Source organism: Octopus sinensis, linkage group LG4 (genome assembly GCF_006345805.1).
Source record: "Octopus sinensis linkage group LG4, ASM634580v1, whole genome shotgun sequence".
Classification (NCBI taxonomy): Eukaryota; Metazoa; Mollusca; class Cephalopoda; order Octopoda; family Octopodidae; genus Octopus; species Octopus sinensis.
In genome coordinates, this window is record NC_043000.1 from 44,640,723 (window position 1) to 44,653,914 (window position 13,192).

Sequence of the window (13,192 nt, forward strand, 5' to 3'; positions counted from 1 at the left end):
TAAACCTTATTTCTTTTACATGACAGTCTATTTATTTCTTTTTCAAAGATATTGTCTTCATGCCAGAAATAATTCTGAATCATTCTAATTGCTTCTGGAATGTATGCGGTGATTTAAAGCTAAAATTAATAGATGTACATGTTATTATCCACTTGTAAAAAAAAAAAAAAAAGCGAAAAACAGAGATGTATCTAACTATTTTCATTGCAAAATGATTGCTCATGACAAAAGTTGGATCCGGCACATTTGTTGCCTTACAAAAGTAAGATTAATAACGCAATTCGTATCCGGGTCACGTTCCATGCCTTTTACTATTTTAATGATATGGTGGCAACTGAAAGGATATATAATAATTATTTCTGATTATGAGTAAGAACGGGGAATAATTCAGAATTCAAAACTTAAATAATGCTATAATCTGCAGCCTTCAACCAGACTAGCTTCCTCAACTGTTCGATGTTGAGCGTCAAATACATCTGCACATATTCCTCTGAGTGATCGACAATCAATCAAAGCATATGACGAAGCTAAAGGTGACAAATTTGCAGTGCCAATTTTCTAGAGTAAAATTTCTATCAATAAACCACGTTTGAAGTCACAAGAGGATATGAACGATCGTATTTGGTTTCATAACTTTTATTGCCGGACTATTTTCTTAACTTATAATTATCAGGGTTTGGTATCAATTTGTAAACAGATTTAACCTAGGGTGCGCACGGTTCTGAATCGTATCAATAAGACACGTTGTTGTACAAATCTCTTCACGAGAGGAGCATATTATGTATAGCCTACTGATGTAAGTATAAAGGCACTGTGTAATTGAAAAAAGCTCCATATAAACAAGATTAGTACGCATGTGCACACATGAGAAACACCAACACCGCATACTTATACTCATACATTCATTGTAATCAATGATTATTTTATATATTCATGTGTCCCTCTTGATGATCTTCATGAAAACACACACTATATTTTAATACATATTGATTACGAGCTCCATATAGATGTTCAAACATTATATATATATATATATATATGTAAGATTAAAGAGAGAGAGAACTATTTATATAAGTGTATATGTATGTGTGATTGTAGTATAAACATATTTCTCCATGAATCAATCATATAAAATATAGTAATATACCTTATTGTAAAACCAATTTATAAAAACGAGAAAGAATGAAACGTTCATAATATTATGTATGTTGAATATCAATGAAGTATTTGACTGTTTCTAGACTAAAATAAATATAAGACGAAGATTAATTTCAATTATTCAAGTCCTCCCTCGTTTGCACACATAGTCGATCGCACACTTACATAAATTCATACATACATACACACATGTGTGTGCATGCGTGTGTGTGTGTGCATGCGTGTGTGTGTGTGCATCCGTGTGTGTGTGTGCATGCGTGTGTGTGTGTGTGCATGCGTGTGTGTGTGTGCATGCGTGTGTGTGTGTGCATCCGTGTGTGTGTGGTGCATGCGTGTGTGTGTGTGCATGCGGTGTTCGCTTAATTTCCTTATATGATTTCCTGTTAGATGTGTGCAGCTGATTTCTATATTCATTCAAAATCCGGAAACCTGGTAAAGTTGTGCTAGTATGCTACAGAAAGTTTAATTGATACACATAGCTCTCTTCAGAATCATAGGACGTTTTGGAGATTGTAGAGATATCGACATCGTAGTCCTCACTATAGCGGCTATTTCTCGTACTTTATGTTGTTGGCCTTTGTTATTGAGAACTAGTCCTGAATTCTCTGGTAAAATCAGTGTTTACGCTTTGCTTTGAAAATTGCCTTTTCTTCTTACTCTTGGGACATTTAGTTCCAAATAGCTTTGAGGTTTTATTTGCTACTTCTTTTTTCTCCCCTTCTAATATTCGGAAAATGATCTTCGACTGTGGATTTCCCTCTGTGGTATTTGTTTTCCGATTGTTGATCCCGATATTTTCGAATATATTCTGTTGCCTATCTCTGCTATATTAGGATTCTTTAAAATGTAGGCCCAAGAGTTGCTTCAGAAGTTTGTCTTTCATCACAAGAGCATAACCGGTTTACCTTAATTGGTTTTTGATGACGGAAGCTTTTGGTTCATTCAGCAAGCAAACTGCATCCATCAGTTGTGCAATAATATTAAATAAAACTCAGAGAAAGAGAGGAATAAACCAACAATACATGAACTATATCATCAAGAATATGCACATAAATACTTTAGAAAATCCAGAAAGGGAAATAAATCTTATTGCCTCCAGCTGTCATTCCTATGTTATTTCGGTTCCTATATTGTCTTGTACATGATAATTACTGTATTTTATCGGATGCCACGATTATGAAAGGCTCTTCTCTCGGATACATCCATTATTTAAAATGATATCGAATATCTTGTAAGATACTAAAAAGTGGTTCCCGTTTTCCAAGGGATTATTACTACTAAGTTGAATTAATGGCTTTATCCGGTTTAAATCACTTGGTGATTGTTAGGAAAGGCTTCTATACCTTTATGTTAGAGTTTGCTATTATGCACGTTTGAACCAGTCAAAATCTACTACATTTATATAGAGGAGACAAAAAGTAGAAAACGGAAATGATCCTTCAGTGAGTTTGGGAGTTAGCAGAAAGAGAGAAAGAGAACGGGAGAAGGGAGTGAAACGTTGGAGAAATCATGGTAAGAAAAATGTAGAAAAGGCATATGCAATAAGGGACGATAATGAAATGAAGTTAGAGTAGGAAGAGGGAAGGGGAATTAAGTTTGCTCATCGGAATTTCCCGTTATATATAGGGTGCTGTTCATTAGCGACACCAAGAAAGATAAAAGTGATAGGGATTGAGCAGGAAGTATTTATATAGGCAATGTAAGTTAAAAAGAACGGAAGACACCTTCGAGTTTGCTGATAGCAAAGAGAGAAAGGTAGTATAGATGGAAGAAGGAAGAGAGAGGGAAGGAGAGATGGAAGATGGAGGGAAATCGAGGAAGGGAAAGGGAGGGGAGAGGATGCGATAGGTAGGAGGAAACAGTGAAATACTGGACAGAATCATAAACATTTTCCATTTTTTGGAAGTAAATTATTACGACTCCTTTCGAACCTCAGATGTTTAAAATTTTACATCAAAACAACCCTTTTTAAATCAGCTTTATTTGTCATTGTCAGTGAAAACGTGCACATTGTATGTTTAATATTAAATTTCACTCCCCTAAGATGAATGAACTGAAAGTGAATATCCGACATGATGCTATGGAAGTTTAAAAATGGAAAAACGCCACAGGAACAGCTAAGGAAGTATGCAGTGCTTATGACCAAGGTCTCGCTACTGAACAGCAAGTGCGTAATTGATTTCATAGTTTTGTTCTGGGGATTTAATATTGAGAGATCAACTCAGAAACCAGGACGCTTATCAGACTTCGATGAAGGTGGTTTAAGACAATTAGCAGAACTCAATCCTCGTAAAAGTACTCGGGAATACGCAATTGTCCTCAAGACATCTTAATATAGCATTTGCCGCCACTTGCAAAAGATAGGACAAGTGAGTAATCAGGATGTTTGGGTTCCCTATACTCTTAATGAGAAAAACAGGGAAAATCGCATGCCCATAGTGGCAAGTCTTCTTTCAAAGCATCGTTTTCCTGTTATATCATTACAGGTGATGGAAAATGTGTCTTTTATGACAACGTGCAACGCAAAAGGCAGTGGATTGACAAGAATAAATTTCCACAACCTACCTCAAGAACTGAGCTCCATAGAAGGAAGGTTATGTTGTGTGTATGACACCGCGTAATCATTCATTCTAAATTTTTAAACTGCAATCAAGTATTAAATGCCGACTTATAGTCTCAACAGCTGCAACATATGCATGGAATATTTTTAAGAAAACGCGATTCACTCATCAATAGGAGAAACGTTGTGCACGACCACTTTTAGCAAGAACCACGCAGGAAAAAATAATGGATTTGGGAAAGTCTCTTGTAGCCAATCCACCATTTTCACCAGACCTTGCACTAACTGATTGCCATTCTTTCGCTCTCTAAGAAATACTGCCAGGTAAATGTATACACATACATAGTATTTATTGCATAATATTGCAATATAGATTAGGTGAAATTCGGATGAAACAATTGCAAGTTTAAATATTAAAACACTTGCTCCACTTGAGTTTTGCTGTTTATCCTATTAAAACCTTTGTGGATTTCCTTGCATGAAGAAACAACCTTCAGATTACTGTCTTTGCCTCGTAGCTAATCACATTGGATGCGTTTAATACGTAAGGTCCAGGGTTAACCTCCCAACAAAATTATTATATCTATGTGTCTATCTACGTCTATATCCTTGTATATATGTATATATATATATATGGATATATATGTGGATATATATATATATATACACTGTGGTGTCTGGGGAGAGTAATTTTCTTTTTGCGCCTTATAATATAACACACTAACTTGTAAAATTTCCACTTTTTTCTTATTTTTATTTTCCTAAAATTTCAATAGTTCTGACTCTAGATTCAGAACTATTGAAAAGGCTTCGAGACGCAACGAAAATTTTAGGAAAATAAAAATAAGATGAAAGTAGAAATTTTAGCGGTGATTGTGTTATATTATAAGGCACAAAAAGAAAATTACTCTCCCCAGACACAATAGAAAATGCTTCAACACACGAACTCATATAAAGGATCTTGCAAACCAAATCCCAAAACGAAATATATATACACATACACTCGCGCTGATGCACACATGTATATTCATACATATAAAGAGAGTATATACACATATAGAATCAGTAGGTACATTGCAGAAACATGTTTCAGGAAATTATACCATAACGTGGAATTCCATTACGCAAAGCATAATTTCAACTGGCATAAATTCTACATAAAAGCCAGTATATATAATTTTGCGTAGATACATATACCTATATGTATGTGTGTTTATGCGTGCGTGTGTGAGTATGTGTGCGTGTTTTGTGCGTATGTATGCGTGTGTATTTATATTTATACTTACAAATACAGGCAAGCACACATACGAGACTACTCCTTAATTCAGACAAAATATAAAAGCCGCTCTCCAATTCCGGTTGTTTGTGGATACATCAAAGCATTATATTAATTATGGTAACGAAGTTAGTTATTGTTGCAGAACGTTGTATATGTATTTAGATATATTTAGAAAGCTTTTGAACTGAAGGAACTCAATACATTTGTTTACTTTATCACTGTTGGTAATATTTTGGCAAATAACATAAGCACTAATATGTAGACAAAATATAATAATTTCCCTCATAGAATAAAAAAAGTATGTGTGCTCATACTTTTATATACAAATATAGGTGTGCGTGTGCACTTTTGTGTTACTGCACACACGCACAGACAAACACAGAGACTCATGAACGCACATAGACTCAAATATAAGCCAAATATATCTGACTTATATGTATGTATTTAAAGAAGCACACACATACGCACTGACATATGCATATATACCTATATACCTATACATATACATGTATATATATATATGTGTGTGTATATGTGTACACACACACATGCACACAAACACATATATATATATACATATATACTGACGGTACCCCCAGTATAGCCACAGCCACAGGGCTGAAACATATAAAAGAATTAAAGAATAGAAGAATACATACATATATATGTATGTATTAATAAACATAATGTGACCTTTAAAAAAATAACATTTGCCTTTCACTAGCTGGAGTACATTTTTTTGTTGAATTTTCTATCGTGGATCAGTACATTATATACATATGCATATACATACATACATACATACATACATACATACATATATATATATATATATATATTATATATATATATATATATATATATATATATATATATAATATATATATATATAAAATCAAAATAAGCAACAAGGATATCCAGAAGTAATGCAGTACGATCGTTTCATGCGACTCCATTTAATTGAACAATGCAAATATTACATCAGTTTTAAAATGTAGGGCAATCTTAAGCTGCATAAAAATATAGAATTTAGTTACATCCAAAGGATTCATTTGTATAGTTACTCAATTAACCAAAATCACAAAGGGGATAAGTAGATAGGACATGTTTCATGAACAATACCATAGTAGTAACTACTAGGTTATTGCTTATGAAATATGTCCTATCTACTTCTCTTTGTGATTTTGGTTAATTGAATAACTATACAAATGAATCATTTGGATATAACTAAATTCTATATTTTACTTGTTTCAGTCATTTGCTTGCCGCAATGCTGGAGCACCACCTTCAGGCGAGCAAATCGACATCAGGAGTTATTCTTTGTAAGCATAGTACTTATTCTATCGGTCCCTTTTGTCGAACCGCTAATTTACGTGGACGTAAACACACCGGCATCGATTGCCTGGTGATGTTGGGGGGAAAACATATACACAAACACGCACACACACACACATACACACACACACACACACACACACACACATATATATATATATATACGACGGGTTTCTTTCAGTTTCCGTCTACCGCATTCACTAACAAGGCTTTGGTCGGCCCGAAGCTATAAAAGAAGACACTTGCCCAAGGTGCCACGCAGTGAGACTGAACCCGGAACCATGTGGTTGGCAAGCAAGCTACTTACCACACAGCCACTACTGTGCCTATATTTGTGTGTGTGTTATGTGTGTATGAATGTATATATATATATATATATATCTCATGTATATATATGTGTGTGTGTGTATACGTATATATATATATATGTATGTGTATCTGTGTTGGCGCCTGTATGCCCTCTGTGTGTGGGTGTGTGTGTGTATATATTTGACTTTGATAATCTTATCTGAATGAGCAAAATGTCCACGATACTATATCACCTACATCGCTATTAATAGGTAACTTATCTTTATTTCTCATCTCTTATATGTTTCAAGCGTTTGCCTGAACAAATCTTATAAAGCTTTTATTGCTGTATAAGATTTGTTCAGAGTTGCCTATCTTGGATTCTTCCCGTTGATTAAAGCCAGCTATCTTGAAACATCACTGTCTAGGATTCCTGACAGATGGCGATACTGAACAAATACAGTGTTTTCACACCTTTTTATCATAAGAGAAATATTTTGTCTACAGTAATTGCAGTAAATTTTAACTAACCTAAATTTTGCTTATGCCTAGACACAGGATGGTACTAACATTTAAGTATATATATATTTATATATATAAGAGAGTTTGTATGTGTGTGTGTATGTGTTTGTGTTTGTGTGTGCGTATGTCCAAAACCGAATTGATGATTTTGACGTATGGGGTATCAATAGATTCACTAGGGTTTTGGCTACCAAATAAACTATATTTTCATTCACATGTTTGCATTACAAAAAAATAACATTGTCATTTTTCTTTTAGTCACCTATCGTAAACGACATTTTATACCACGACAACGACAATGATGTCGCATTTTCTATATGAATGTGTTCGCGCGTTCGATGACTGACAAGTATATGTGTGTGACGGTGTATGTGTCTGTCAGTATACATACATTTCTGTGACGACTGACATACAAACACACACATCTAAAGACACAGACAAACACAGGGACAGAGATAGGCTTCAGGTGTGCGTTAATGTGTGAGTGTGCGTGTCTCAGTTTATGTATGTAACTTTCTCCCGCCCAGCAGTGAAACGCGCCGATATTGAAAGTTTAGTTGCAGCCTGGACTTTAAACGAACAACATCGTTCACTTTGAAGTACTTCTAACATGAAGATTTGGCTGATTTAACACCACTCAGAATACACGCAAATATATTTTTTTTTAAATGTCATTCTAGTTATTAAAGCTAATTCGAAAACTTGGTGAAGCAGACGGCGTCAGCGGCTTTTTCAATAAAATTACAGAAATGTTATTCCACTCCTTCTGAGCAGTTACAAGATAATTCTTAACAGTCCTTCTAAGCTTCCTCATCACTGTGAGCATCAACGTCGCATAATCTTTTTACTGCATAAGTCAGTATTTATTCTACAGCCTGTAACGTTACACAGTTAAAAAATATGTAGTAATATCAAATTAATTTATATCTCGCTACACACATACTTCACCAAATATTTTAAGTTAACGTTCACAACATCAGCACCTTCTTTTCTATACACTCGCTTCAGTGTTCGTTTCAAAATTGTAAAATAAATTATTTTTTTATGAATATGTGAATTATGCTTTTTGGATTTTCTTGAACTTTCACTTTCTTCATCGTGATATTCAATCATGAATTTTATAACATTTAGTACACGTTCCAAATAAATGTTGACTTTGTGTAATTTATTACATTGTTGACGCATAGTAACTTTTACTAAAATGATGACTTTCCATTTTTTTATAGTATAACTATGTTACAAAAAATATGTTTGGCACCTATATTGACTATATTTCGTTTCGCTTGAACTTTGTGTGCGTACATTTTTCTGTTTTTAATATTATCAATTCAATGTGTTTGTGTTTCTGCACTCGTTACGTCTATAGTAAACTATATTAAAGAACATTTTATGCTGTTTTCATGATCCCATATCTAATGAAGTAGCCATCCTTATGGTTGGTGATTCCCATGAAAATCACTCGTGTTCGTGATAACAAACTTAAATGCGTTTTACAGACTCATCCCTCTTATCATGCTCTCCAGCATACTCTTATTCTGTAGAATGGGCTAGATGGGTATCATTTCAATATTCCACGGTTCGAACCTGCAACAGGGTAGCCAATTACAAACAAATTGATGTTAAGACCACAGCAATCAAATCAATTACAAATATCAAATAAACTTTATTTTCATTTACATATTTTCTAGGTTATCGCAACAAGCTATAGTTATTTTAAATACACTTCTCTATAACTACCAGGTTTCATTAGAACATGTAAATAGCTTTACAATTTCAATTTGAACCAAAATTACAAAGTGTTGCATTACGTGAGTGACGCTGTATGAATAATAAAAGTAATGTTTCTCCAAATTAGTCACATCTGTATTATAATAAGAAAGCTATTGTTGTATTTCGGAATGGTCATTTTGCCAGTTTAGCCAATGAAAACACACGCACTATATATTTGGTGTTACTTTGCTTCAGTGTTATTTTTTACATTAAACTTAATATTATTTCGGCCAGAATTCTTTCGTCACACTCCTGTGACCGCATCAGTGGTCCTTTGCTTTCTCCTTTCTTATTTGGGTCTCTCCTTACAAACCGTCAGCCATGTTGTATTTCTATTGTATGTGTTTTCATTTGCCCATGCGTATATCTCTATGTGCGTCTATGTTTAGTTAGTGTGTGTGGTGGGAATGCCTGTAATATGTGTATCTTCTGTTTATATACGTTTGTGTAATTTGTTTTTGTTTATTCTTATTTTGTTCATGTGTTTACATCCACTTATTATTATTATTATCATTATCATTATTATTACGTATGCTTGTATGTATGTATGCCTAACAACAATACTAGTAATAATAATAATAATAATAATAATAATAATAATAATAATAATAATAATAATAATAATAATTATACAAAATTAAATTTAAATTAAAAAAAGTATATAAAAAATATTTATATTAAAAAAAACCTATATAGTTATTTACTTCAATGTGTATATTTATCAGCTTTAGGTGTTTTCGCTCAATAAACACTCACAATGCCTGGTCTGGGAATCGAAACCGCGATCCTACAACCGCGAGTCCGCTGCCCTAACTACTGGGCCATTGCACTTCCACATAAATACAAGCACGTGAGAACATGCGTACATATAGGGGCGTATATGTATACGTGTTTAATTATCGGTAACTGCTCATAAACAATTGAAAATTGTTATAGAAAATTGTAAATGATTCGAGTATATTTGATATATCATATTCTATCCAAATTCCAATTGATTCTGGCTATGAACAATGTAAGGAATTGTAAAGCCTGCTTGAAAATAAAGAGATACGGATTCAGGTACATAATTTTTCATTAGATGTATCTTTTATATATTAAAAGTTACTTTTATAGAATTTGAGACACAATCACCTCTCCTGTAATTTGTATTTTTTTATGAAGATGCGGGTAGCACATTTTCGGTATATAGTCATTATTTTAATTATATGTAGTGATGTGTTTTGCTCCAAGCCAACAAAAATCGTGATCAAAGATCTAAAGCATTCCTGCCGTGTCACAAAAAGCCATTTTCTGCAAGATATTTCTCAACTACATTGTCGGATCCCACCTACCTTTCTTAACATGTGATTTTAGTGAAATATGGTGACTAGTGAAGGCAAGCCGAACGAAGTTAGAGGTCAACTTTGAAATATTGTCAAAGATTTTACGTGAATAATTAAAAATGCTGGGTCTCTTCGTTAACGTTGACATGCTTAATTTCTCGTAACACGATATGTCTTTCAATGTCGAGATTTGAGAGATCGTTGCTGAAAGTTTTATTATATGAGGACGTGTTGTTCAAAGAATGTATTTCAATTGTCAGTATTTACATATATGTAGACGAGCATGCAAAAATGCATACGACAATATTTGCGTATATATACATATATATATATATATATATATATATATATGTGTGTGTGTGTGTGTGTGTGTGTGTAACGTACTTACACATATATGTGGAAGCACTGCGTCGGTTACGACGACGAGGGTTCCGGTTGATCCGATCAACGGAACAGCCTGCTCGTGAAATTAACGTGTAAGTAACTGAGCACTCCACAGACACGTGTACCCTTAACGTAGTTCTCGGGGATATTCAGCGTGACACAGAGAGTGACAAGGCCGGCCCTTTGATATACAGGTACAACAGAAACAGGAAGTAAGAGTGAGAGAAAGTTGTGGTGAAAGAGTACAGCAGGGATCACCACCATCCCTGCCGGAGCCTCGTGGAACTTTAGGTGTTTTCGCTCAATAAACACTCACAACGCGCGGTCTGGGAATCGAAACCGCGATCCTACGACCGCGAGTCCGCTGCCCTAACCACTGGGCCATTGCGCCTCCACTTTACACATACTTAGATGCATACATACATACACCCATGCATATATATAGTCAGTTAAAAAAAACAGTGAAGAAGCAAACGTGAGTACGTAGCACATGTATATATATCAGGTCGTTAAGAATGAAGTGTCCGATGTTAAACTGAACGTTTATTTACTTTATCTCAACAAAAACCAATGCAGCTGATCAAAGTATGCACCTAAATTATGAACACAATTTTTGCTATTTTATCGGTAGCTTATTTATGCTGGCAGCGAAGAATTCTGGAGAGCAAGAGGTGAGAAAATCGCAAATGGCTGTTTTTGCATCTCGAGATTTCAAGTTTTTTCTTTGCAAAAAGTTGTCTAAAGCCAGGAAAACGTTATAGTCATTTGGCGCGTGGTTTGGTGAATATAGTGCATGACAGTACTCCCATGTTCAGTTCCTGTAACTTGAGGAGGGTTCTTTGTGCAATATGTGGTCGAGCATTGTCTTGCAATAGAATTGGTCTGTCTCTCTTGACCAATGTCGATTGTTTAATTGCAAGTTCACTCATCATTTCATCCAATTGGTCGATGTGTATGTCCGCTGAAATTAATATACCAGGTCTTATTAAGTTGTAGTGATTGACACCAGCGCTGGACTACAAAACATACACCATTAACTTTTTGTGGGTGAATATTCCTTTTTGGATAATGATTTGGCACTTTGTCTCTATCCAGCCACCGTGCAGAACGCTTGCTATTGTTGAAATGAATCCATTTTTCATCACACGTAACAAAATCATGCAAAAGTGGTTCGCTTTTATGTCGTGACAGCAAAGAACAGCAAGTTTCAAGACGACGTGCCATTTGATGTTCGTTCAGTTCGGATGGCACCCAGTTGTCCAGCTTCTTTATCTTGCCGATTTGATTCAGATGGTCTAATACAGTTGCGATCGAAACATCAATCCTTGCTGTTAACTCATGCGTAGTGTGAGATGTATCAGCTCATTATTATCTACCTTGGTCTGAGTTCTACTACGAGGCTGATTCCAAGAGTACAGTTATCAGATGGCAACTTCTCAAACCATCGACGTAGCGTGCGCTCATTCGCCACATCTTCACCAATCACCTCATTGATGTTTCTGGAATATTCATCAATAACACGAATTTTTTTTATCTATCCATGGGTTCACAAATATAATCAGACACCGTGAATTGCATTTCAAAAAGTGATGATGAATAAAGACCTGTCAGGATAAAACTTTAGATTTAAGGACTGTCCATCTTGGTGCATAAGAAAATCGGACATTTCATTCTTAATGACCAGATATTTATGTTTTTGCATGTATTTATTATGTATTAGGTATCTATATATCTATGCATGAATGTATGTATGTATATACGTATGTATGTGTGTATGCATGTATGTTTAAAGTAGAAATAGATATCCTTATAATCGTTCCTTTTCGAAACTGATAAAATGGATTTAAAAGAAAGTATATGGAACCAAAACAGATTGGCAACGATCCTTTATAAAAAAGGATGGCTCCTGTATTCCGGGTTTCTTAATAATCAAGATCCATTTAATCGTGTCACTGGCATTTCAAATACTTGTGTTCTGTACAATATGTATATACAAAATCTTATGAAACAGAACAAAGCGTACATTTCCTTTTCCTTCCAGCTCCTATTATTGAACAATGTCTAATAATAAATTGGATGAAGGCCACCTATTCTGAAGCGTTTATTACATTATGTAGCATATAGATATTTATCGAAACTATTTTTATTTGGCGGATTAGGGGCAGTGGTTTTTGGGGTGAAGCGAGACTTCTGAAATCAAGCATAGGATTCACTCAACGATCGCTTTCAATATCAGAATATATTACCTGTTCAATGCGTATTGATAGGATTTTCCTTCAGTGGGTCTGATATGCATTATCTATTTAACAAACCACTTTTACATACCATTCCCTCCTCTTTTTCTTTTATTCTCTCTCACACCCCCACAAGTACATAAACTTTTTTTATTCATACGTTCACCAGAGATTCCTCGGCGCACTGTGTATACATACACACGCACAAATACATACGTATGCGTATTCACATATATTTGCATACATTTTTATATATGCATCGATATATTTATGCACATATGTGTGTGTGTGTTTAATTGTGTGTGTGGGGGGGGGTACATATATATCACCTTTACAATTC